Source organism: Coptis chinensis, chromosome 5 (assembly GCF_015680905.1).
Source record: "Coptis chinensis isolate HL-2020 chromosome 5, ASM1568090v1, whole genome shotgun sequence".
In the NCBI taxonomy this organism is placed as follows: Eukaryota; Viridiplantae; Streptophyta; class Magnoliopsida; order Ranunculales; family Ranunculaceae; genus Coptis; species Coptis chinensis.
Genome location: NC_141460.1, coordinates 18,487,259 through 18,514,418, shown reverse-complemented (window position 1 = coordinate 18,514,418; position 27,160 = coordinate 18,487,259).

Genomic DNA, 27,160 nt, shown 5'->3' with positions numbered 1-27,160 from the left:
AATATTTGGATATGTCTAACCATGTAAAAATTAGTGTTCATTTTCGAGCTTTTTATCTAACGATTAAAATTTTTTGTGAGCATGTTCTGAGGTTAGATTTCTTTGAATGAGTTGAATTTTTGTGAGCATGTTCTCTATGGTGGGGAGATTATATCTACAAAAATTCAACCTTTAATTCAACTTTTAAGTCTACGATTTTGCTTGGATTAATTTACAATGTGGCTACAGTGAATGTGCCTCTATCCTTCCCCTATATATATTGGTAAGCCTGTTTTAAATGAGATCAATAACTCTTTGATGCTGGCGGGGTTCGAGCCCCAGACCTCTGGTATCATCAGCCAAAGGTTTTATCGACTTTGCTAGTACTAGGTTTTCCTATTTAAAAACTGAATGAAACATGCAAACAAAATTCTAAAGTCTAAACATCATCCAAATTGCAACACAGGAAAAGTATTTATTTTATTTATTGAGTAAATAGCCATTAGTTGTGACCGAGTTTACATATTGGGGAAAAAACCACATGACTAAATGAGACCATCTAGGTACTATGAAACCCAAAACAAGATCATCTGCATGAAGTCCTCTTCCTTATGCTCATCCTGCCAAAACAAATAAAAGCCTCTTTAATTAGAAGGGAATTAAAAATAAAAAAGAAGACATTGTCTAATACAAGAATAAAAAACAATAGTATCCAATAACTAGTTAAAACCACTAATTGCTCCAACAAATAGAAATTCTCACCACGTGCAATTTCTTGATCTTCATTAGCTGTCTCTGACATTTCTGCATCTACCATAAGAAATTCCATGTTTATTAGACGGGTTATGAATTCAATAATAAGATTATTATTCTAAAATAATAATATAAGAAACCACAACAACATAATGAATCTTAAATTACAAAAATGAAACAATGGGTAGGAAAAACAGGAGAAGCACAACCTCAACTATGCATAACATACTTTCCAGAAATTTATTTCCACAACATGTTGTCAACATAACCATGTATTATCTTCTTGACGGCAAAGCAACATTGAAAAGTGAATAAACCTTTGGTTGCTGATTCTCTATTCCCTGTTAACCTAGCAATTCTAATATGATTTGGAAACTGTTTTTTTTCTAGACAACAACTTCCTTTTGGCCACAATACATAAAATGCTTGCAAGTCGAAGGTAAATTTCATAGTTATGAACTTATGATACAAATGCGATTGGCATACACTCACCTTCATTACATTTTGAGAGAGAGGGTGAACCATTTCTGCAAGAATAAGGAAATCATAACAATTTTATCTTTTATCTATTTTTTTTTGCTAAAGGGTAATTGTATTAGATAGCAAAGAAAAAACAGTATACATTTTGTGAGGGCCTGGGTAGACCACTCCAACATACATTTTCGAATTTTTTTTAAGAAATAAATTTGAAATAAGTAGAGTGTTGATTCTCTACCCTATAAACAAAATTAGGTCTATTCTCCCACCATTGCTTCTCGCCTTTTGTTAGGGTTGCTCCTTTCTTTGCACACAAGTCTACTCCAAAATTTGTCTCCTTCCATGTGCTTGTTAGAACTATATATGCCTTCCCTTCAGTCCTTTCCCAATTTGCTCTAACTTTTTAGTGCACTGAGTTAGTTTGGAATGCTTTAATTGCTGCGTGGAGTCCGACTCCACCCATACTCCCATGCATCTCAATTGCCTTAGTTATACGTACCTTTAACAATAGCTCTTGATTCAGCCACATAGTTTGTATCTGAGCCTATTCCCCCAATGTAAACTCCAACAACTTCGCCTGTGTGCTTCCTGAATAGTGTTCCCCAACCTGCTGGACCAGGGTTGCCTCGAGCACAACCATTTGCATTGATTTTTAAGTATTCAGGTGATGGAGCAGTGTAGTAACACTCAAGAATCCTTGGCACTCGTCTCAGTTTGTTCCTCAGTCCCAAGGCATGAAGTGCTTCCAATTCCAGAGGGGTGTTGTCCATGGTGCGACCAGAGAAGCAACCTATCATTTAACTACACTATAAAATATCAGATCCAAGTAAAAATTATTACCAAATTTAGAAACGCTAGGCTTTACTGCCAATATTAATCCAATAAAGCAGTCGTTTGATTTAGTATCAAAATCCCATAAACTTAACTCAAGTTTTGGCTTTGCCCCTGATAAGTTTGAAACAGTAAAAGATATAACGAAGAGACAAATAGTGTATGTTATGCATATTAGACGTTGAAGTGGATATCCAAGAATGTACTCATAAGCAACTCACCATTGTGATCTAGTTTGGATTCTACAGGAACCAAGAGGGGATAAGGAACCACAATGATGTTCCCCAACTTTCTTCCTGGACAAACATTGAATTAATAAAACAAAGGCCCAACGACAACTAAAGGCATGGACTAATACATGGTCAAAGAAAAATGAGAAGAACACAATAAAACAAACACTAAGAAGGAGGCCATTTAGAATCTATAACTCTTTCAGTCAAAATAGATTCATTTAAACATTCGTTTAATAATTGCATGCTTAAGAACTCGTAGTTGTTGTAAAGGCTTTAGAAAATGAGTCTAAAATCTAAAAACCAACCTTCATGTCAAGAGTCAAGAATCTTAGAGTAAGTATTGGTATAATAATATATGAATTGACTTCTACTTTAAGATAAACTTCTAAATGCTAAAAATGGTTAGCTTAAAAATGTTTTAACTTCCATTTAGTCGCACCTACTAATTTTAGTTTTTTTAGTCTCCTTAAAAGAATAGTCTGACTTCTTTCCAACCAAGGAATCTACAATGTTTATTAATGAAGGAATCTAAGTACAAAGAACCACTAAATATATCAGACTTACAATTGTTCATAAAACAAGTCCAATGTCAAAAGTCTTTTATTATACTTTAACATTTGCCCTGCCTCTCCTGCCAGGTAAAACAGCTCTTGTATCTCCCCTTCCTTTGAACTTAGCAACTCCAATCTCTATCTAAATCCACACCCCCCCCCACTCTTCTCCCTCCCACTCTGTCCTTACTCTCGGGTTTCTAGTCTCACATTTTTTATTCGGGTCCTTTGTTTCTGTCCTACCATGAATTCAAATCAGCATCCTCTGATACTAGGGGAAACCTCTACCTCAACATCAAATGCTATAGAACTACTACAAAAAAATATGAAGAACCTCCTCACCTAAAAAAACAAGTAGTGATTGAATGTCTTAATGCTGAAGAATAGGGTGATGACAAATTGATGGTGGTTGGGAAATTGTATGGTGGCTCCAAAATTGTCTTAGATGAAATGGGGGAAGAACTCCATTGGATATGGCAAACTAGAGGTCAAATGGCTATGGAGTTCCTCACCAAAGAGCATATAAAGATCACCTAGCCTTTGAAAAAGTTGAGGAATTAAGGCATGTAACCTGTAATGGGCCTTGGCTGGTACATGACCATATCCTATCCATCATGAAATAGGTTCGGAACCAGCATGTGGAAGATTATAAATTTGATCTGGTCAATTTATGGGTTCAAATATGGGGTCTTCCAAAAGAGCTAATCAATAAAGAAAATATCAAAATCATTGGAGCATAACTGGGTCAGGTTTCGGAGGAGGATGTATCATGTCCACTTGAGTTCAGTAAATCGGTAGCAAGAGTAAGAGTTCTGCTAGATATTAAGGAAGGACTTACTAAGGATCTAACAATCATGCTTGAAATGGGTACTTCTTTCCATGTCCAGTTCAAGTATGAGAAATTGGATATCTTCTTCTACTTTTGCGGAGTGATAGGACATGATCATTCTGCTTGTCGAATCAGAGCACAGTTTCGATATGATTTGATAAAATGTGGGGGCTCAGGTAAAGATATTAAACCAAATTTTACAAGTATGATGAAGGCCAACAAATTTTTCAATGAGGTTGCATGCAAGGAGAAACAGGTAGTCATCATATCTGGACCACCAAAGCAGCTGTGGTTTGATGAAATTCTTGCTTCAGAACGAGAAGGTTTTTCCAGTCAGGAGAGATCATCGGTGACATGTGGAAGATCAGACAGGTGGCAAAACAGTAGGCCCTTAAGGACTCACCTTGAGAACAGGAATAATAGAGCCGTTGGAGATGTTGCAGGGGAGGGACAGATAATGGGCCCAGCTGGAGATACAACGGTAACAAATATGGAGATGTCTATGGAGGTGGATTCAAGACCTTACTTACTTGGGCCTGCTGAATTGAAGAATAGAGAACAAATTGGGCCCAATTCATTGGTGGAGAGTATAAGGCTAGTATCGGGTTTTGGGTCCTGTTCAGATAATAACCAACTAGCCTTGACACAAGTCTATAACAAGCCCAATAGATCTCAAGTAATGGTGAGTAAGGAGGTGGACCTACCTACCAATCCTAGCCCACACAACCGCATCCAGAGGCAGCTGGAATCCCCAAGCACAGACCACCACACACAAACACCTCATCCTATCTGCAGAAATCCTTTGGAAACCCAACCTAATTTACTCTCACCCAATGTAGACGATGAATCTCTAGGTATGGAGAATGTATCTGTAACATGTGTTGACCAATTCATGCTCTTTCAATATACAAGATTGGTTCGAAAAGATGGGAAAGCTTTTAAGCAACTGGCGGTATGAAACCCTAGAATTACTAGGAGGAATAAAGGCAAACCTACCCTCTTTAGCAAACCATACCCATAAGACCAAAGCTTTCGTCTCTCAAGTCCAGATACCAACAAAAATGCAAGATCTCATATTTGTGTCAAAGTATGGCTAATAGATCTAAGAAACAAGAGGAACTGTTGGGTAGGGTAAGAAATGCAGCCAACAGATCGAAGAGAACTAATATTATGGCTGAGGAAATGAGAAGAAAAGGTAAAGGGAAGGACCTCATTCCATGAAATGCTAATATTATATCAATTTCAAGTGAATCTGGTGAAATACATGATAACCAGGAGAGGAGGATGATCCCATATAAGCAAGAGAAAGAGGAATATGCCACGGATAAAAGTGTTTCATAGCCTCCCCCTTTGGCCATGGATGCTTCTACTATGAGAAAGTCCCAAGCTAGGAGAATGAACCCCCAAGGAAAAGGAATGGCTCTGGATTCAGAAGAAAGTGAGGAGAGTATCTAGGAACATTATGCACGATCAGATGGAAGATCTATGGACATGTCTATCTCTAGTGGCTCTATCAGCACGTCTAAAAAATGCTCCAACTCTGCAAAAGCCTCAAAAGGGTTCTCGGTGACTATCCCTACACAGTCACCTTTACCTCAATGACAATATATGCCTGGAATTGCCGGGGTATTGGTTCTATCACGTCGGTTCAACATATAAATGATCAAATGGGGGTGTTGGGAGTGAATATAGTGTGTTTGTCTGAAACTAAGGTGGATAGTAGGCGAATAATGGCTGTTAGTAAGTTATTAAAGCTGGAAGAATGTTTTTCGGTACCTGCTAAAGGTTTGAGTGGTGGTATAGCAATCATGTGGAAAGAGGATGTGGACCTGGAAATACTTGGGGCAACCAAAAACCAAGTAACAGGTAAAATCTCAAACTATCTCAATACAAGTTCTTTCTTCTTTTCTTTTGTCTGTGGGGATCCTATTCCATGCCACCGAGGTAGGATTTGGGTTGAGTTAAGGGATATTACTCCCTTGGTACCTGACCTTTGGTGTCTATTTGGAGATTTTAATGCCATTTCTTGTTTAAGTGATAAAGTGGGTGGACGTAGCACCCTGACAAAATACATGTTGGATTTTAACAGTTTGATAAATGATCTTGGGTTGGTGGATTTAGGTTTCAAGGGTTCTAAATTCACTTGGAACAATAACAGAATTTATGGGGACATGTTTTGGAGAGACTTGACCGTGCTATGGCCACCCCACAATGACTAACTTGCTTCCCACATGCATATGTTAGGACCATAGCCAATGCATCTTCTGATCATTTAGCTTTGCATATCTCTCTTAACAGACTTGAGGAAAAATGTCTAAAACCTTTTAGATTTTTTAACATGTGGTTTGATAAGTGCTCAAAAAGTGCTATTTAACCCTCGATTATGCCTCTTGTTTAGCCATCTTAGTGGACTAATAGTGTTTATAAGTTGTGTTTTAAGATTCTACAGGTGAAAAAGAGAGTTTTGTAGAATATTAGAGAAAATGGGGTAAAATGAAGCAATTCGGAGCATCAATGATCACATGGGAGGTCCGTGGACAATCATGGAGAAGGCCAAGGAATTGAAGCTATTAAATATGCGACTTGGACCTATTTTAAAGTCTATTTAGAAGCCCAAGGCCAAAGGATTCATTGCTTGGACCAAAGCCCGCAAAAGAGGATATAAGGATAGAGCAGAAGAGAGAAAATCGGCTTATGCGTCTGGGACGCATGGATCGAGCGTCCAGACGCATTGATTGCATCTGGGACGCATAGATCGAGCGTCTAGACGCATTGATTAAGTCTGGGACGCATGGATAATGTGTCCAGACGCATGAATCTTTAATCAGCCCAATTCCTTCTCAGTTTGAAGAGCGAAGTCGGACTCTGAAAGAAGTCTATTTGTATTAGGAAACAAATGACGGTTTGGAATGCTTCTAGAACTCATTGTAACCCCTATAAATAGAGGACCTAAGTGCCTCATGTAATGGGCCAATTCACTTATATTCTTGTCTCCTTAACTTGAGGCGAGAGAGATTAATAATAAAAGATCGGTTTTAACTAGTCGAAGTCTTAATAAATTAGTCTTTCTAGTCTTATGTTCTTCAACTCTTCTTCTTCTCGTTCTTAGTGTTCTTCCTTCTTTATGGAAGGCTAATCTTCTCCTTCAAGGGAGGAGATGAAGCCGATGCTTAAGGTTTAATGATTCTTCCTCCGGTTTATGGTGTTCTTCAATCAGGTTAGTTCTTTATGTTTTTAGTTATTAGTTCCATTGCCCACACCGGGGGGATGGAAGTATAGATTAAGGTTTTATTTATTACAATTGAATATCATGCTAGTTTAGGGTTTTATTTATTGCAATTGAATATTTGCTAGTAATATGCTTTTATTTATTGCAATTGAATATAATACTAGAATAGAGTTTTATTTATTGTAATTGAATATTATACTATTATTCTCTACTTTTCTTCTAATTGTGTGTAGTGTTTTAGAGTAAGGGAAGTATTCCTTGTGTTTGCCTTTTAGATGGTGATTCATTGAATAGCTACCCAAGCTCACATAAAAGGAAAGAAGATACTAGTAACATGAATATAGGAACAACCTTAAGTAGAGTTAATTGTTTAACGATGTTTCACCCAAAAGGCATTGGCACTTTCATTTCAATTGCTCGATTGTAGTCTACTTGGAGAACAACATGAAGCAAAAGGTCATTGAATCAAAAGCATTGGTGGATTTGAATCTCTTGAATCTATCTCTCTCATATTCTCTCCTTATTTCCAATTCTTAGTTTTAGTATAAGTTTAGTTAGTTTAGTTTAGTTTAGCATTAGAATCTACAATATCTATAATCATAGTTTTTAATCCCTCAAACCCCTTTCCAAATCGTTCTTCACATAACATACACTTAAAAGTGGAACGATACCCTACTCATCCTTTACTTATTGAGGGATAATTAGGTTTTGATACTTTCTTTTTTGTTCAACGCGACCATACCACATCTAACACACAAAAGAGGTATTGGTCAATGGTTACCACGGGATATAATTAATTGTAGCCCTAGAAAAGAGAGGTTGGTCAAATGGTAGCATTAAGCCGCTTTAAGTTGTTTATGTTTAACGTTTTCTTTCAAGATTAGAATTTTGGATCTTGAGGTAATTTTAGCCACATCATCCATCCTTTTGAAAAGAAAGAAGAAGCTCAGGACATCTCAAGACAAGATCTACCATCCAGGTTAGTCGAATCTTCATTCTATTTATTTTTCTTAGTATAGTTGCATCGTAGTTTAGTTTTATTGCTTTCTTAGTATAGTTGCATCATAGTTTTATTGCTTTCTAGTATAATTGCATTTAGGACCTTTTCAACAATTGAAGTTGTAAGCCAACACAGCGAAACATCAAACTCTAGTGTTTCTTGTCTGAATCTTGACAAACAGACTATCGTCTGTGGGACGTGGTACTTAAGCAATCTAAGTGATTCACCATAACCCTAGAAGAGACAACTTTAGACAACGGGCGAGATACTAGCTGTAAAGCCCAACCCAGTTGAAGGAAAGTAGTTTTGCATATTAGTATAATTTAGAATAGTTGCATATTAGTTTAATTGCATTCAAGCATAGTAGGATAGTTTTCATCATCTTCGCATAGCAAGAATACTAGATAGGATTGATATAATGGCCGCACGCAATGATGGAGGTGTTATGGACACCAATAATCCCGGCTATCACACCCATGCAAAGCACATGAGAGGAAGAAGCCGAAATTTTTTATTCGCCAATCATTGGAGACCCACCCAAAGAAGATTGTTTTTCCGAAAACGTAAGCTAACCAGTTTGAGCTTAGAGCATCAGTAATCTCAATGCTTCCAAAGTTCAATGGTTCAGACAATGTTCAGCCATATGTTCACATGAACAGATTTCTATCAGTCCTCAGAACTTTCAAGAACCAGAATATCAAAGATGAGAGTATCAAGTTGATTCTTTTTCCGCTCTCACTCGAAGGTAAAGCCTCCGAATGGTTAACTGCACAGCCGATTAATTCAATAGATAATTGGGAGAAGTTGAGAACAAAGTTTATGAACAAGTTCTACCCACCCCAGAAGACAGATGTCATGCAGCAAGCCATTAGCAATTTCAAAGGAAAAGTGGATCAAGAATATCATCAAAGCTGGGAGAAATTTAATAATCTGCTAGTCTCATGTCCACATCATGGTTATGATAAGAGCACACTTGCTCATTTTTTCTATCGAGGACTCTCGATGATGAACAAGCAGATGATACAGTCAATGCACAAAGGCAAGTTTACATCAATGGATGGAGAGGAAGCTTACAACTTTCTAGAGAATTTAGCTGAAGAAACACAACAATGGACTACTAGCAACGTGGATGTCGCTAGCATGGAGGGGGAGCCAAAGCAATTTGGTTACCAAGCACATGAACAAGCAGATCAAGAATTGAAGTCTACATTGGCCAGCATGGCCACCAGCATTGAAACTTTGAGTAAGAAATTCAATCAGTTCTCCATGAATCCCTCCAAGATCAACAAGTCTCAAGATAAATCTCTCCCAGTCATGCAAGCTAGCCAATACTGCGAAGTCTGTTCAGACACTTCTCATGCAACTCTAGAATGTCCTGGTTACTATCAACATGCATCAGTTGGAGAGTACAATGTGAACTCATTTCAGAGGCCCAACCAAGGTGGTAATAACTTTCAAGGTAATTATTGGAGACAGAATGCTGGACCCCCAGGTTCTCAAGATCAAAGTTATATTCCACAGACAAGTCAAGTTTCACAGTTGGTCCCTCAACAACAATTATACTCTTAACAAAATTCCAATACAAGTGGAGAGTTAGTGCCTGATCCTAGGAGAAATTATGCCGCACCTGCCAACCTAGAGAATGCAATTACCTTGCTATCACAGAAAAATCAGAAGTTTGAAAGTGTTCTAGAGCTTCTTCCACAGTCTCAGCTCAATCTCCAGCAATCTCAGGCAAGTCAATGTTCTAGAATGGAGTCTCTAGAGGCTAAGGTCGACCAACTCACTACTGCTTTGTCTGTAAAGACACAAGCCACTCAACCTAGCTTATTGGAACCAATATCGAAGAGTGAAAATGTATGCCACATTGGGACAACTTCTAGTACTGATCACCTCCATAATCATGTTAGCTCAGTTACTACTCTTAGATCAGGATTGAAGATAGACAACAAGGTTGACTTACCTTCTCATAATGACATTGCTACAGAGCAATTGGTCAAGATTTCAAATGAAGTTCAAAAGGAAGTGGAGGAAATCATTTCCACTCCCATTTGTCAAGACAACCAAGACAAGATATGCAAGAATGCCGAAGAGAAAGAAGAAGCGGACACATACGTCGATGTGTTTGTACCGAAGGCACCTTTTTCCTATATTTTTGCTCAAAGCAAAAGGACAAGCAATTTTCAGAGATGAAGGAGGCATTTGAGAAAGATAACATCAATATCCCCTTTCAAAGCGATCAAGCGTTGCCATCATATGCCAAATTCTTGAAGGATGCATGCAACATAAAGAGAAGTACTCATGTTCCAAAGCGGCGTTTCTAGCTAGACAAACAACATCTATTATCCATCAGCAAGCTCCAGTCAAGCTCAAAGATCCAGGAAGTCCTACAATATCATGCAAGATAGGAGAAAAATTCACGGGTAATGCTCTCTTAGACCTTGGTGCTAGTGTTAATCTCTTGCCATATCATTTGTACCAAGCGTTGGGCCTGGAGAACCTAAAGCCTACACAAGTCAAATTGAAGTTAGCTGACCGTTCTACCAAGATTCCAAGAGGCATAGTTGAGGATGTTCTTGTTCAAGTAGCCGATTTCTACTATCCAGTGGATTTCATTGTGATAGACACCCAGGAAGCCTTTGATAAAATACCAATTATTCTAGGCCGACCTTTTCTCGCTACCGCAAAAGCTTTGATAAATTGTCACAACGGTGAAATGAAGATCAACTTTGGTAAGATGTCCATGGACATAAATATCTTTCACCTGTTGCATAAGGATTGTGATGAAGCCGAAGGTGGAGAGGTGTACTTCCTTGATAGTATGATACAAGAATTAGGCCCCATTCGAGATACAATTGAAAGTGCTCAATCTACTGTAAAACCGTGATGAACCCCGAGAAACCCACCAGAGGCGTTGCTAGCTATGTTCTTAGAATCTATGCAGAAAATTCAGAATCTAAGTGAGCAGAATGGAAAATTGGCAGAGAGAGTATCATATCTTGAGAAGATGAACTCTACATTTCAAGATGAACAACATACTTCTACCCAGAAAAATCAGTTACTAGAGAATCAGCTTAAAGAAGTTTTGGAAAAACAACAGAATCTAGAAACTGAAATGAGTCTTCTGAAGCAGAAAGTGGACCATATTGATAAGAAGAATTGCACTGTTGAAGCCTCTTCTACACCATTATTGTCTGAACGAGAGAAGTATGTGAACCAGTCTACTGCCCACCCTGAGAGTAGTCAGCCAGACATCCATTATCATCACTGTGGTGGTAAAGAGCACATCAGATACTATTGTCCTGTTAGAAAGAAAGATTTTCATCAATCTTCTACACAGAGGAACCACAAGGCCTATCACACAATCATCAGACCTGAAATAGTTCAAGGTAGAGAAGCAACTTCACCAGTAATCTTTCCAGCATATCAAGGAGTATTTTTAACAACCCACAAGGTGAGACCTCCTCGTCCTCCAAACATTCGTCAGATTTGGGTAAAAAAATCTGATCTCCTCACTCCAAATTGATAATACATTACGTCTTGGGGATCTGACGTAAAAAGACCTAAAAATTCTGCATCAATGGTAATATCCTACCTTTTTCTCATCCATTTCATTTACTTCTTTATACATTGAGGTCAACGCATGCATAAGTAGGGGGAGGGTGTACTTGAGAAATGAATTTCGAAAATTAGTTTTCAAAAACTAAAATATTTTTGTTTCTATATCAGCAGCATGAGAAAAATGAATTTTAATGATGAGTCTGGGATATATATTCTATACTGCTTAGTGTTGAGTTTGATAGATAGTTGATATTATTGATTTCATTACCGCTTAGACTATTTATTATGCTCGGACATAGTTCTTATTGATAGAATTCTTTATCAAGGCATCACCATAATACTTGGTCAGTTTTGTGTACTTTTGCTAGAAGAGAGATTTAAACCCCTAGTAAACTAGAAGTAGATTTTTTAGACTTAGCCCGTGAGACTTGAGCTTTATACCCATTCTTTGGAGAGTTCTTACGAAAAAATCCGAAGTTTTAGTGACTCAACATCTTTCAGTTCTTTATGTCGTTTGTAATATAGTCTCATTATTCGTTAATTTGGTTAATCACGTGACATCAACTGGGGAGATAGCCATTAGGTCTTGTAGTCTATTCGAAATAGAGTATCATACTGATAAGTCAAGTAGTGAACCCATTCAGCCTTTATCCCACCTAGTAGGACCATCATGTTAAACCCTTTTGAGCCTTACAATAAGCCATTTTCTTTCATAAAACCTTTACCCGTCACCCAACTCCAGACAAGGAGTATAGCCAAAATCTTTATCAGCCATACCCATATGTTTCTGAGAATACGAGGGACACAAAGAGGAAGAAAGAGCACAAAAGGAAGATTACAAGGAAATACCAGAGAGATACAATAAAGACCATCATTCTGTTCTAAGTGAAAGAAGCTAGTGGAAAACAAGCATATCCAGTACTAATCAAGGATATACCACTGGAAAAAAAAAAAAAAAAAGAACAGAATGGATGGAAAAGCTAAGATAAAGGAAGAATTTTCTCTACAATACAGAATTTGAAGAAATCTTCCAAAGAAAGAAGCAAAACCCTTAGTGTTTTCAGAAACAACCTTAGAATCCTTTTTACCTTTCCTTCATAAACCAATACCCAAGCCAAGTTACAACCCATGACTTATCATTACAGTATGGTACGAAGTCTAGAATAGGTGAGAGGATGCTAAAGTGAAGGACCCGACACTTCATATGTGATTGACATTCTTTCCATGAGACTACTTTTATTCAGAAGTTTGTTTTTCAAAGTATTATGTGGGATGTTCATATGCATTATTCTTTTCCCCGTGCATGAGGTAAAATAGTAGACCATCCTCCTCGAGAGATTCTTTTCTCGAGAGTATGACCGGTGAGGATTGAAAGTCGAGATTATCTACCTATGGTAAACTAGGGGATTCCGTTTCTTGGATAGGAGAGTATAGGAGATTGACTAAGTACACACATAAGCCTTGATTGAGAATTTTGTCAATTTTTACTATCTCCCATCATAATCTATGAGTCTTTGCAGAAATGTAGTTAGCAATGGAGACTGTCTATTGGGGTAAGCACTAAGTGGGTAAGGAATTTCTCTCTCTGAAAAATACTACCATTCTTAAACATGCTATTGATTGATTTTGTGGGTATATCACCTGAAAACCCTCACGAGACTATAACTCGTCCTTTTTGGGGAACTTAAAGGTTTAAAGCCTTGTTGTATATGGTAAATGCAATCGCGATGCCTGCGAAAATGAGTTAGGATTTTATTTTTGTTATTAGGATGTGATTTTGATCACTTATCTATTTTTTATCTTATTTGCTAAGAGACTAGCAAAAGGCTAGTTGGGAGTTGTGATAAGTGCTCAAAAAGTGCTATTTAACCCTCGATTATGCCTCTTGTTTAGCCATCTTAGTGGACTAATAGTGTTTATAAGTTGTGTTTTAAGATTCTACAGAAAAAGAGAGTTTTGTAGAATATTAGAGAAAATGGGGTAAAACGGAAGCAATTGAGACATCAATGATCACATGGGAGGTCCGTGGACAATCATGGAGAAGGCCAAGGAATTGGAGCTATTAAATATGCGACTTGGACCTATTTTAAAGTCTATTTGGAAGCCCAAGGCCAAAGGATTCGTTGCTTGGACCAAAGCCCGCAAAAGAGGATAGAAAGATAGAGCAGAAGAGAGAAAATCGGCTTATGCATCTGGGACGCATGGATCGAGCGTCCAGACGCATTGATTGCGTCTGGGATGCATAGATCGAGCGTCCAGACGCATTGATTAAGTCTGGGATGCATGGATAATGCGTCCAGACGCATGAATCGACACTGTAGCCAATTCCTTCTCAGTTTTGAAGACGAAGTCGGACTCTGAAAGAAGTCTATTTGTATTAGGAAACAAATGACGGTTTGGAATGCTTCTAGAACTCATTGTAACCCCTATAAATAGAGGACCTAAGTGCCTCATGTAATGGGCCAATTCACTTATATTCTTGTCTCCAGAACTTGAGGTAGAGAGAGATTAATAATAAAAGATCGGTTTTAACTAGCTGAGTCTTAATAAATTAGTCTTTCTAGTCTTATGTTCTTCAACTCTTCTTCTTCTCGTTCTTCGTGTTCTTCCTTCTTTATGGAAGGCTAATCTTCTCCTTCAAGGGAGGAGATGAAGCCAGTGCTTAAGGTTTAATGATTCTTCTGGTTTATGGTGTTCTTCAATCAGGTTAGTTCTTTATGTTTTTAGTTATTAGTTCCATTGCCCACACCAGGGGATGGAAGTATAGATTAAGGTTTTTATTTATTACAATTGAATATCATGCTAGTTTAGGGTTTTATTTATTGCAATTGAATATTTTCTAGTAATATGCTTTTATTTATTGCAATTGAATATAATACTAGAATAGAGTTTTATTTATTGTAATTGAATATTATACTATTATTCTCTACTTTTCTTCTAATTGTGTAGTGTTTTAGAGTAAGGGAAGTATTCCTTGTGTTTGCCTTAGATGGTGATTCATTGAATAGCTGCCCAAGCTCACATAAAAGGAAAGAAGATACTAGTAACATGAATATAGGAACAACCTTAAGTAGAGTTAATTGTTTAACGATGTTTCACCCAAAAAGGCATTGGCACTCGCTCAATTGCTCGATTGTAGTCTACTTGGAGAACAACATGAAGCAAAAGGTCATTGAATCAAAAGCATTGGTGGATTTGAATCTCTTGAATCTATCTCTCTCATATTCTCTCCTTATTTCCAATTCTTAGTTTTAGTATAAGTTTAGTTAGTTTAGTTTAGTTTAGCATTAGAATCTACAATATCTATAATCATAGTTTTTAATCCCTCAAACCCCCTTTCCAGTCCTGTTCTTCACATAACATACACTTAAAAGTGGAACGATACCCTACTCATCCTTTACTTATTGAGGGATAATTAGGTTTTGATACGCTTCTCTTTTGTTCAACGACCATACCACATCTAACACACAAAAAGAGGTTGGTCATGGTTATCTGATATAACTTGTAAACCTTGCATAGATGAAGCATGGAAGTCTGCTATGCATGATATAAATGTGCTAAATAGATTGCATGCTACTAAGGAGAGTCTCTCATACTGGAATAAGAATGTTTTTGAAAATATTTTTCAGAATATAAAAAAACTCAGAAAACTGGAAAATGTCTTATCCAAGCCTTTTACTATTGCTAATCATAATAAGGCCAGAACTCTCAAAGCCAACCTCCTTGAATGGTACATGAAAGAAGAATCCTATTGGAAACAAAAATATACAAATCATTGGATAAAGGAAGGGGGGAAAAATACTAGATTTTTTCATCTTTCCACCATATATAGGAGGAGGAAAAATAGGATCGAAAGGATCAAAGTTAATGATGGTATATGGTACTCTGGGAGAGTTGATGTGGGTAAGGCTATAAATGATTACTTTTTTGACATTTTTTCATCTGATTGCCCTGAAGTAAATAGTGATATTTTGGATTTGTTTCATCCTGTTATATCTGATAGAGAAAATATCCTGTTCACTGCTATTCCATCTTATGATGATATATGGCAAGTGGTGAGGAAGTTTGGGAAGCTCAAGGCTCTTGGGCCTGATGGTTTTCAAGGTACCTTTTATCATAACTATTGGGATACTATATAGGGGACTATATTACTGCTTTTGTTTAGGAATTTTTTTCCACTGGGAAGCTGAACCCTAGTTTCAATGAAACTTATATAGCTTTGATTCCAAAAGTGTCTAATCCAGACCATATGTCCAAGTTTAGGCCTATTAGCCTATGGAACTTTAGCTACAAGATCATCTCTAAGATCATATTAATAAGATTGTGTCACCCTTCCAAGGAGCCTTTATAAAGGGGAGGAGCATAGGGGATAACATTGGTTTGGCTTGTGAGGCTTTTCATAACATAAAAGATATGGAAAAAAAAAAAAATATGGTTGGATGGCCTTAAAAATGGATATGACAAAAGCATATGATAGGGTGGAGTGGTCCTTCCTTGATGACATCTTTGAAAAATTGGGTTTTAGTGAACTTTGGAGGAATTTGATTTTATAATGCCTTACTACTGTCCTCTTTAAGGTTCTTTTGAATGGTTCCCCTCTTGAGAAGATCATCCCTGAAAGAGAGCTTAGGCAGGGAGACCCCCTATCTCCCTACTTGTTCATTTTGGTCTCTGAGGCTTTATCAAGGATGCTTGCACAAGCTGAGCATAGAGGAGAGATTCAAGGTATCAGGATCAAGAGAAACTCTCCTTCTATTACTCACCTTCTGTATGCATATGACTTGATTATTTTTTCCAGAGCTAATCGTCAGGATAACAGCCATCTTAAGGCTATCTTACAACAGTACTGTGATGCCTCTAGGCAACAAATTAACTATGACAAACCTAGCATTTTCTTTAGTAGGAATGTTAGATTTAGAGTTAAGTTTAAGCAGAAAAGATTTTTGAAAATGAAGCTATTTGACTCTAAGGATAAATATCTTGGAGTCCCTATCATGTTAACTAGAAAAAAAATTGAGGACTTTGACTATCTGGTGGATAAGGTACATGGCAAGATTAAGGGATGGAAGGTTAAGGTGCTCTCCAAGGCTGGAAGAGTAACCCTTATTCAATCTGTGGTTCAGGCTACCCCCCTTTATGCCATGTCCATCTATCTCCTCCCTGTCTCCACATGTGACAAGATAGACAAGGCCTGCAGAGATTTCTTTTGGAATAGGTCTTATAATTCTAATAGTGTCCACACCATTAGGTGGGAACACCTATGCAATCCTAAACAAGTGGGAGGTTTAGGGTTTCGAAAAGGCAGGAATATGAACATTGCTATGCTAGCAAAATTACCTTGGAAAGCTGTTACTGACATTGAGTCCATGTGGACAAAAGTGTTCACTAGCATTTGTGGCAAGAAATGGATTGGGGATGTGCTCAATCCACCTGAGAAAGCTTCCCTTTTCTGGAAAGGAGTCCACAAAGTGTTCAATATGGTAAGTGGGGGGCTTATTTGGAACATTGTGGATTGCTTAACCACTTCAATACTTCATGACCCCTGGCTTTGTAAAGATGGTAGGCCTACCACCCTTCAAGAGCTGGGAGTTGACCACCCAGACCTTGAACCTCTTCATGTGGCTGATCTTTTCATGACTAATGGGAATGGTTGGGATACTGAAACACTTAATATGCTTTTCCACCCTCTCATCAGTGAGAGAATCCAAGAGGTGGTGGTGAGACCAACTGGTGCTCAAAAAGACAAGATGAAATGGTACGGTCAGGGGATGGTAAAGGGGCTTTTACTGTGAAGACTGCCTACAAATACCTCAAACAGAGGGATTGGGAAAGGCAGTCTTCAAGTTTCAGTTCCAAAACCATCTCTAGAATTTGGAAGTCAAAGCTTCCAGCATACATTCAATTATTCCTCTAGAAATTATATAGGAGATCCCTGCCCATGGGGGATCTAATATCAGAAAGAAATATGCATGGGGACTTTGTTTGCCCTTTTTGTCTGAGCACCATGGAAACAAATGAACATCTTTTCTTTGGCTATGAGTAGACAAGAAATGTATGGTTTGCCTCACCTCTTGGGATTAGGGTACAAATTGGTAGGGCTGACACTGTCAGAACTTGGTTGGACCAATTTATGCTCTGGTGCTCCAATAAAGAAGAACCTATTAGTTACAATGGGGTGTTCTGCTATGTGATGCTTCACTGTATCTGGGAAATTAAATGAGAAATGAAGCAAAATTTGAGAACAAGCTGCCCAGTAGGGCAAAGCTACTAAGGAAATGCTCCAATGTGACAGAAAGCTGCTGCATGGCTTTCAGAGAAGATCTCCCTAACCCTAATGTTAATTTGCCGATAGCAAATACTTTAAATGATATGTTTTTAATCATTTCCAATGATAGCATATTGATTAGATATTATGTTGCCTTCCACAGGGACACTGGATGGGCAAGTGTTGGATGCATGGCTTGGAATGATGTAGGAGAGCTAGTAGGAGCTGCTGTCAGGAGATTCAAGGCTATTGAACCAGAGGAGGCAGAAATGGTAGCGACTGAAGGGGATGTCTTACTGGCTTGCTACCTGGGGAAATATGCTTTTGTGATACAAGGAGCTTGTTCAGAAGTCATTAAGACTTTTAATGGGGGTGACTACAAGTAGAAGTTCATTGCCCTATATTTTGCTGTAAAAAGACTGTTAAGTAATCTTGAGTCTGTTTTGTTTAGTTGGTTAAGTATAACTGAAAATGGGGATGCTCATCAGCTGGCTAGGTGGACTATACACCAGCTACATATGAAAGATCTTCCAAATTGTATGTTGGAAATTAACTATGTTTCGCTATGGCTTTAAGTTTTAATATGAATCAAGTTATCGAAAAAAAAACCAAGTCCATGAGCATAGTTTTCCCAGTTTCCACTACCAAGAACAAACATCTGAATCAGAAGTTAACTTTATCCTATTATGCTAAGCTCAACTGACGTGATCGAAACCAAGTTAATTCACTTTGACGCCACTCTTGATAGGTTTGATGACCTAAAATGTTTGCCAAGGTACTTTACTATAAGAAATTACTAGGAGTCATACCTAGTTCTGTAAGACAATAGAAGGTTACAGACGTAGGGAACTGAAGCACTTTTTCCAGGCACCTGACTCAAGGCAGTTACCATCCCCATGCAAAGTCTACATAAACTCGACATCTTTTGTCGTGTCAAAAAAGTTTTTGTTTGTTATCAGCAGAACAAGAACTGAATGTTAGCACTTAGCAGTATATATCATGTCTAAATAAGTTCCAAAAGTAAATGATAAAAGAGAATGAAAATTGAGAACACCTTGAATAGGCTTTCCTAGTTTCCTTGAAATAAACCTTTATCGGTTGATGGACATATTTAATAAACTTCTGGAAACAACGATTGAGCACATGAGCAATGGAAACACAATTAATATGACAAATTTCCATCTTCTTTTTCAGTACGCTGATTTATCATATGCCTTTTTCATCCAACCTTTCAACTACGAATAAAATTGAATCAAAATTACAATTCAGTTAATCGAAGCAGTCATTTACAAACTCTATCACATGCCTTTTTCATTAAATAGTCATTTAAATCGCTAGCTAGAAACACTTGAATCCCTAATCTCGTCTAGCTCTGTGATCGATCAGTGAAATGAGATTGAAGATTAGAAAAGTGAGTTGCGAGTTTGAAATTTAAAGAAGGTTGTCGCACTTAAAAAAAAAGGTTAAGCGTATTCTAGGCCGTTCGAACTAGGGACGTTTTAGGGCCATTTGTTACCTTGAGGTCTTATAACCTCTTATAAGATGTGGCCAAGTGATTTTGGACATTTTTTTGGTTTGTTTTTTGCTTCTTAAAAGAGGCATTCTACTAGAAATGTCTTATAAGAGGCTCCAATTCTATAAGTACCAAAATTAGATCTACTTCAATTCTATAAGTCTTATAACTTGAAAAATGACTCAAACACCCCCGTCCATATACCCCTAGCCTCATTTCTCTCTTCTTCCCTTTTCACTATCTTATTTTTCAAATAACTCCATTACCCTAGCCACCACCGACTACCACCACCACTGCCGCCATTGCCACCACCACCATCACCACCACCACTACCACCACCATCACCACCACCATCATTACCTCTACCACCACTACCATCGTACTATTAAGACTATCACCACCACCACTGTGCTATTAAAATCACCACCACCACCACTACCACCGTACTATTAAGACCAATATCATCACCTCCACTACCACCACCACCGTACTATTAAGACTATCACCACCACCACCACCGTGCTATTAAGACATCCACTACTTCTACTACTACTACCATCACCGTGCTATTAAAACCACTATCATCATCTCCACTATCACCACAACCATGATATTAAGACCACTACCACTACCACCGCCAATTAAGGTAGTTTCCTAAAATCGATATTCTAATTATCAAAATTGATTTGAAATCGAAAATCAAACTATACGTTTATTTCAAATTAATATATTCAAGTTAAATGTGATGTAAAGTAGGGTTATATTTGTCAAATAACCATCTATAAGATGTCATGTATTTGTTTTTTCTATTTTTAAATGTACTTATAAGAGGAACTTAAAATTAAAAACAAACCACTTTATAAGACCATCTTATAAGACCCTCTTATAACACATGGTCTTATAAGACCCTCTTATAACTTAACCCAAAAAAACAAATAGCCCTTTAGTCGGTGGTATTAGATTTAGTTCACAGTTTCAGATAGAAATTGTGCTCTATTTGTTTCAAAAACCAGGCTGGAGTTATATAGCATCAGTTTCTATATTAATAGACTACATATTTAGTGAAAAAGGGTTGGAAATTGGTGGTCTATTCTTTCCTTCCAATTTTAGGTGTGGGTTTGCTTAGGTTAATAAACTATATCTTATAAAAGTGCTAAATTTCAATATAAGGTCAGGCCAGCAAAATATATTTATCATATAGATCACCTTTCCAAATAACAAGAAATTGGTCTTAAGGCCCATTTGCGATTGAAAATCACTCACAAAACCAGTGTTTTTTTTAATCACTCTCAAGGACAATTTTCGGGTGTAAATAACCCGGAAAACCAATTTTCGAGTGAAAATAACTCGTAAGGACAAATAGCCCGGATTTGAAATAAATATTTTCCGATTTGACCATTTCAGTCGTTTTGCTATGAATAATGAGTGTTCATATCTTATGTTAATGTATGAACATTGGTTGTTCATATCCAAATAGGTTAACGTACCTCATATAATATGTTGAGGTATGAACAATGATTGTTCATAACTCATGTTGAGATATAAACAATGATTGTTCATACTCCAATATGTGTTTTTACTAATCATACATTATGTTGAGGTATGAACATTGATTGTTCATACCCTAAATAGGTATGAATAATTATTGTTCATAGCTCATGTTGAAATATGAACAATGATTGTTCATAACCCAAATAAGTATGAACAATGGTTGTTCATACTCCAATAGGTGTTCTTACTGATCATACATTACGTTGAGGTGTGAACCGTGATTGTTCATACCCCAAATAGGTATGAACAATAATTGTTCATATGAACAATGAGTGTTCATAACTCATGTTGAGGTATGAAACGTGATTGTTCATACCCCAAATGAACAGTATGAATAATGATTATTCATATCCAATAAGTCTTCTTACTGATCATACATTATATGGATGTATGAACAGTATGAACAATGAGTGTTCATAACTCATGTTGAGGTATGAAACCCCAAATAGATATGAGCAATGATTGTTCATACTCCAATAGGTGTTCTTAATAATCATACATTATATTGAGGTATGAACATTGATTGTTCATACCCCGGCCAAATAGGTATGAACAATGATTGTTCATATGAACAATGAGTGTTCATAGCTCATGTTGAGGTATGAACAGTGATTGTTCATATGCCAAATAGGTATGAATAATGACTACAATAAGTGTTCATACTGTTCATATATCACATAATGTATGATCAGTAAGAACAATGATTGTTCATATGAACACTAAGTGTTCATGTAGCTTATGTTGAGATATGAACAATGATTGTTCATACCTCAAATAGGTATGAGCAATCATTGTTCATACTTCAATAGGTGTTCTTACTAATCATATATTATATTGAGGTATGAACATTAATTGTTCATACCCCAAATAGATATGAACAATGAGTCTTCATAGTTCATATTGAGGTATGAACAATGATTGTTCATACTCCAAATAGGTATGAATAATGATTGTTCATACTCTAATAAGTATTTTTACTAATCATACATTATGTTGAGGTATGAACAGTATGAACAATGATTGTTCATATTCCAATAGGTGTTCTTACTGATCATACATAATATTGAGGTATGAACATTGATTATTCGTACCCAAAATAGGTATGAACAATCATTGTTCATATGAACAATGAGTGTTCATAGCTCATGTTAAAGTATGAACAATCAATCATACTATAATAGGTGTTCTTACCGATCTTATATTATTTTGAGGTATGTACAATATAAATTATTTATATGAACAGTGATTGTTCATAGCTCATTAAGAGGTATGAATAATGATTCTGCATATACTAAATATGTATGAATAGTGATTGTTCATACTATATACACTGGGTCGTTCAAGTTGGGCCAGGCCGTTTATTATTTCGCATTAGGGGTATACTTGACCTTTTATCTACCTGAGCTGCACATTTTTAATTTTGTGCCATTACAGCAAAGGGAAAAATAGTCCAAAAATCTAACAAACATTGTTTTGCTGCTAAGACTAAAAATGACTTGCTACCTCCATAGAGCAGTGAACTAGAGAATGCTACATAAGGTTTACATTGCCCAAAAGGGAGGGCTGAGCAAGGCAAGCAAATAAGAGCTCTTGTACTAGCTTCAGATAAACCCAACTTACTGAAGCATAGATAAGGAAGTCACCTGAATTTAGATTGAGCAATTCAAAGACATGCATCAGGCTGTGTCAATTATCTGACTCATTTCATTCATGGCTTGCTTCTTTGTAGGCTTTGTTAAATTGTTTTACTGGCTAGTTGCAACTGTAGTTAATTGGAGTTATGATTTTTTTTTTGGTTGACAGAGGAATGCATGATCTACTTACAATATCATTCTAAATGAGGAAAGGAGGATTGTGGTTGCTTCACTTCTTCCGTACGGAGCTTCTTTATGAACCCGACACAAAGCAATGCTTGAACAATAAACATGTTATGTAACTATCAGTAACCAGACTATATGCATTTGAAAACATGCATGTTATAACGGATGAACAACATTTGGCGGATGCTTTGGGAGTAGCTACTTGTTTTGTGTCATATATATCGTGTCGGGTCTTTCTTTTACATTTATTTATTGGAGATTTTTACTAGGTTTCAAATCTTTAATTACGACGTGATTTAACACACGAATGATAGAGGCATTTTTTTCTCAGTACGTATTTAGTGCAAATATACTTCCATTGTGTGTTCCTTAATGGATTCATAAACTTAAAATGGTAAGAGCGCTCTTAGTGAGAGGTTGATGGTTCAATAGGTGTTCTCAATGTGTTGTTGAGGTATGAAAAATTAATGATTGTTCATAGTCCAATAGGGGTATGAACATGATCGTTTATAGTCTAATAGGTGTTCTCACTGATCATTCCTCATGTTATTGCGGTATGAACAATGATTGTTCATAGTCCAATATGGGTATTGTAAAAGTTCGTTGTAGTCACTACTTTACAATTCTAAGGAATTGGAGAAGATAGAGGTTTAGTGTTGATTTGAGTCAACCCACGGTCTGTACGAGCTGCCTACGTATCCAGTTCTTCGGTGAACTGGAATCAAGTTTGTCGTAGTTCCTCTTGATTGGTCCTTTGAATAGGAAATGGAGATTGATCGTGGAGAAGAAATAATGCTCTTGGAGAGTGGAGAAGATGGAGAGTCGAGATGATCGATGTCCCCCTCGTGATCTTATAGTCATGATCTTTGGTCAATGCCCTTTAAATGTGGGACTTGAATGAGCTTAAATGGAGGATAAATTAGTGCATGGTTACTGTTACAGAATTGCTGTAACGGTTGTCTTTCAATCTCTGAGCGTTACAAGACCTGGCTGAGGTCTTGATATGAGCGACCTAGCTGAGGACCTGATATGAGTGTGGCTGAGGTCTTGATATGAGCGACCTGGAGAAGGTCTTTGAGACCTGACTGAGGTCTTAATATAATTCTGTGATGGGTTGTGCTAAACACGTGTATAATTTATATTGGTTGTGTATATTAGTCCCTCACATAATCCCCTCTCATTAGGTCATTCTTATTTTGTTAGACGATCTGATGAGAGAGGAATTCCACATGTGGGAAGCATGCGGGGTACATAATGATTGAAGATGCAAGTAATGCTGCCTTGACGAGTACTAGATTGTTCCTAGAAGTGTAGGTCCTCAATTAGTGAGAAAATTGTAGATTAAGAGAGTATTGGAGTTTGAGTAAACGTTCTGCACTGAGTTAATCTTAGAAGTATAGGTCCTCAACTAGTGGGAAGGTTTGTAGCTCTAGGGAGCATTGGAGCTCGTGTGAGCGTATGTCTTGGGACTGTTGGAGCTCGTGTGAGCGTAAGTCTAGGGACCATTGGAGCTCGTGTGAGCATGTTGCTCTAGTGAGCATCCTATACCGAGTTGATCCTAGAGTATAGGTCCTCAACTAGTGGGAAGATGGTAGCTTTAGGGAGCATTTGAACTTGAGTGACCGTGCTGCTCCAGTGAGTGTTTGATTTGGAGATCACAGTTGATAGCTAGCCTTGAATTAGCATGACTATAGCTAGCCCCAATTTATTTTTGAAGTTTAATTGACCTCAGTTCAAAGATGGTTGTGGCTAGCCTCCAGTTTGTAGCTTGATTGACCTGCACTAGATCGGACTAATACCAAAAAGGAATTAGAACAAAATAAATGAAAATTTCATCAATAAATTGAGCATTGAGCTCTGGGTTGTATCTGCACAGATGGCGATAGCTAGCCCCAGTTTGAAGTGTAATCGACCTGTACCAGTTTAACTACACCATGAAAAAACAGTAGTAGTCACGAATTGGCGAGATGTACCAAAAAGAAATTGGCACTGCTGGAGTACATGGATATCAACCATGGTTCTTGCATCCAAACTCGATGTAATGCGGATTGTGCATTCTCTGTTATGTATGTACCTTAACTAAGTTTTTCCAACAATGTCAAGCTCAGAAGAAACGTTTGTTAACCCTCAATGGCATGTATTCAATGCGAGCTGGTAATTGCGACTGAGCTATCGAAATTCGTCGTCCTTTTTGTTGGCAAACCTAGTCATGAGTTTAGACATGCAGTCTAATCAAATGTACCTATATAAGTCACATAGAATGTGTCCTTGTGCCTTGTTCAATGAAGACTCATTGAGGTTATAAAAATCTGTTCGAGGTCGATGGTGAGTCTCAAAAAGCAATCAGTGAAGTTCTTCACAAGTTGTAGTGCACTAGCTTTGCATTACAATATGAATATGCAATGTAAACTGTAGCATATATATTAGTTCTAGAAAAAAGATGTCAATCGAAGTTTTTCGAAATGAATCGAGTGATCATTGCATCCACTTTCGCTTGCTGACTACTATACCGATAGTTGGAGAATGCTGAAATATTGCATATATGCAAGTGTATATTTGAAACAAATTGAAAGGTGAGCTGCATACTTAATTGAAGAATATTAAGACTGTATGAACCCTAAATATCACAGCTAAACAATCTCTCTTTTTCTCTCTCTCTCTCTTTCTCACTGTTCTCTTTTTTCCTCTCTCTCTCTGGCAGCCTCTTTCTTCTCTTCCCACTCCCTTCTTTTTATATATCTCTCACCCCCTTCTAGGCTGTCCATCTGTCGCCTCATTGCATGGTTCTCCTTCCTGCCGTACATATGCCACATCGTGGTCTAGGGTTCCGCTGTACTGATCCCGTACTTCTCCTTTTCTCCATCTTATGTTGCATCCTATCCTCTGCGCCGCTGACCTAGTCCAACTTCCAGCACTATGCCACTACAAATGCTCCTTCTAAACTCCGCAGTTCTGTTAATGGAGCCAGGGTCGAGAAGTCACCTGGTTACTCTCTTTTCACTGTACACGTTTTCCTTTCCTCGATTTACGTGTGATGGGATTGCACTCATCACACGCATTTTTAGCCGCCCCTCGTACCTCGCGCTTCCACGTATCTCAATTTGGCTGGGCTGTCTACCCGACTCCTCGAATTCCCAAATGTCAATAATTACCTCTTTGCCCTTCATTTATTGAAACTCCCTTCTTCTCCCTTTTTTTCATTTTATTTTCCCCACTCCATCTTTTCTCTTCCACCGCTCCTCCATTTTTACTCTCTTTCTATATGTTTTCGGCTTGCGTGTGCTCCTTCGGTCTTCCGGCAGTTCCTTCATCTCACTGGCTCTCTACTCAAGCATAAACACTCTCTCTATGCCTCCGTCGGTACGTTTTCTAGGCCTTGCTTATTTTTGTTTGTGTTGCATATTCGAGTCTGTTCGTATCTTGCATTTGTGACTCAGCCTTTCCGATGTCGGGCTCAGAAACCGATGAGTCTTCCCATTCTCAATCCCATAGAGTGGCGTCTCCGCCTTTTATTGCCACCGCTAGGATCCCATCTACCTCAAGACGCCAACCCTCTCTGCTGCCACCTCTTTCTAGGTGCTGCAGCCCTAATTTGGATGCAATTAGGGCTGCTTATGGCATTCCAGCCAACATAACCTTAGAAGACGTGCCATCTATCACACACTATCCCCATCTGGTTCCCCGCCGTCCGGGGTATCTTGTGGTCACCATGGGCTAAATAGTCGCCGGTCTATGGCTGCCCCTCACCCTACTGGACGTCGAGGTATGCAATCATTTCAATATTCCCCCGTGTCAAGGCATAAGGAATTTTTGGAGAATCATGTATGCCGCGAACTCATATAATAAGAATGGGGACCCTAAGATTACGAGTCGCGACATCTTCTCTCAATATTTTATTAAGAAAAGTACTAAAGATGTCGGCGTGGGGTACCAGTCCTTTTGTGTACGTCCCCAAAAGCAAACCTTTCTCCTCCGCGTTACCTCTTCGGACAAAGTGTGGCATCATTACCCGTTGTACATATTAGGGCAGTTTATGTCTGCGGACCTTCCTTCTGATTTGTCTCTTAACAATCTCGCCTTCATAGCCCGCGGTGTGTATCTCGGATCTCCCCTTCTAACTTGGTATACAACCCCTGTTATTTCTAACCGCGACATCTCTCTATTTTTCAGGTTGGCAGTCAGATTCCAAGTCTGGCATTTACTCTGGCATTTCAAGCCCTATTTTTCAGCAGCTCCGTGACCTCGGCCCGTCCCAAGTCGACCGCCTGGGCATCCATCCTACTACCGCTACCCCCTTGTTACCAGTTCTTGCCTTACACGACATAGGCAGTTTCTCAGCCGCATTTTATCGCCCTCCGCCTCCCAAAGAGCGTAGACCTCGTGCATCCCCTCCTCCCAAGAAAAGGTCTCAGGCCCCCACAGTCCACCGCAAACGCCCCCAAACCTCCATGCCCTCCATCGCTTCCCTTGAATCTCCCGATCCTCCAAGCTCCTCTGCTCCCGAAGACGTCCCTTCATACCGCTCCATTTCCCAGTGGGACGACTAGTACACTTCACCCCTCTCCCCT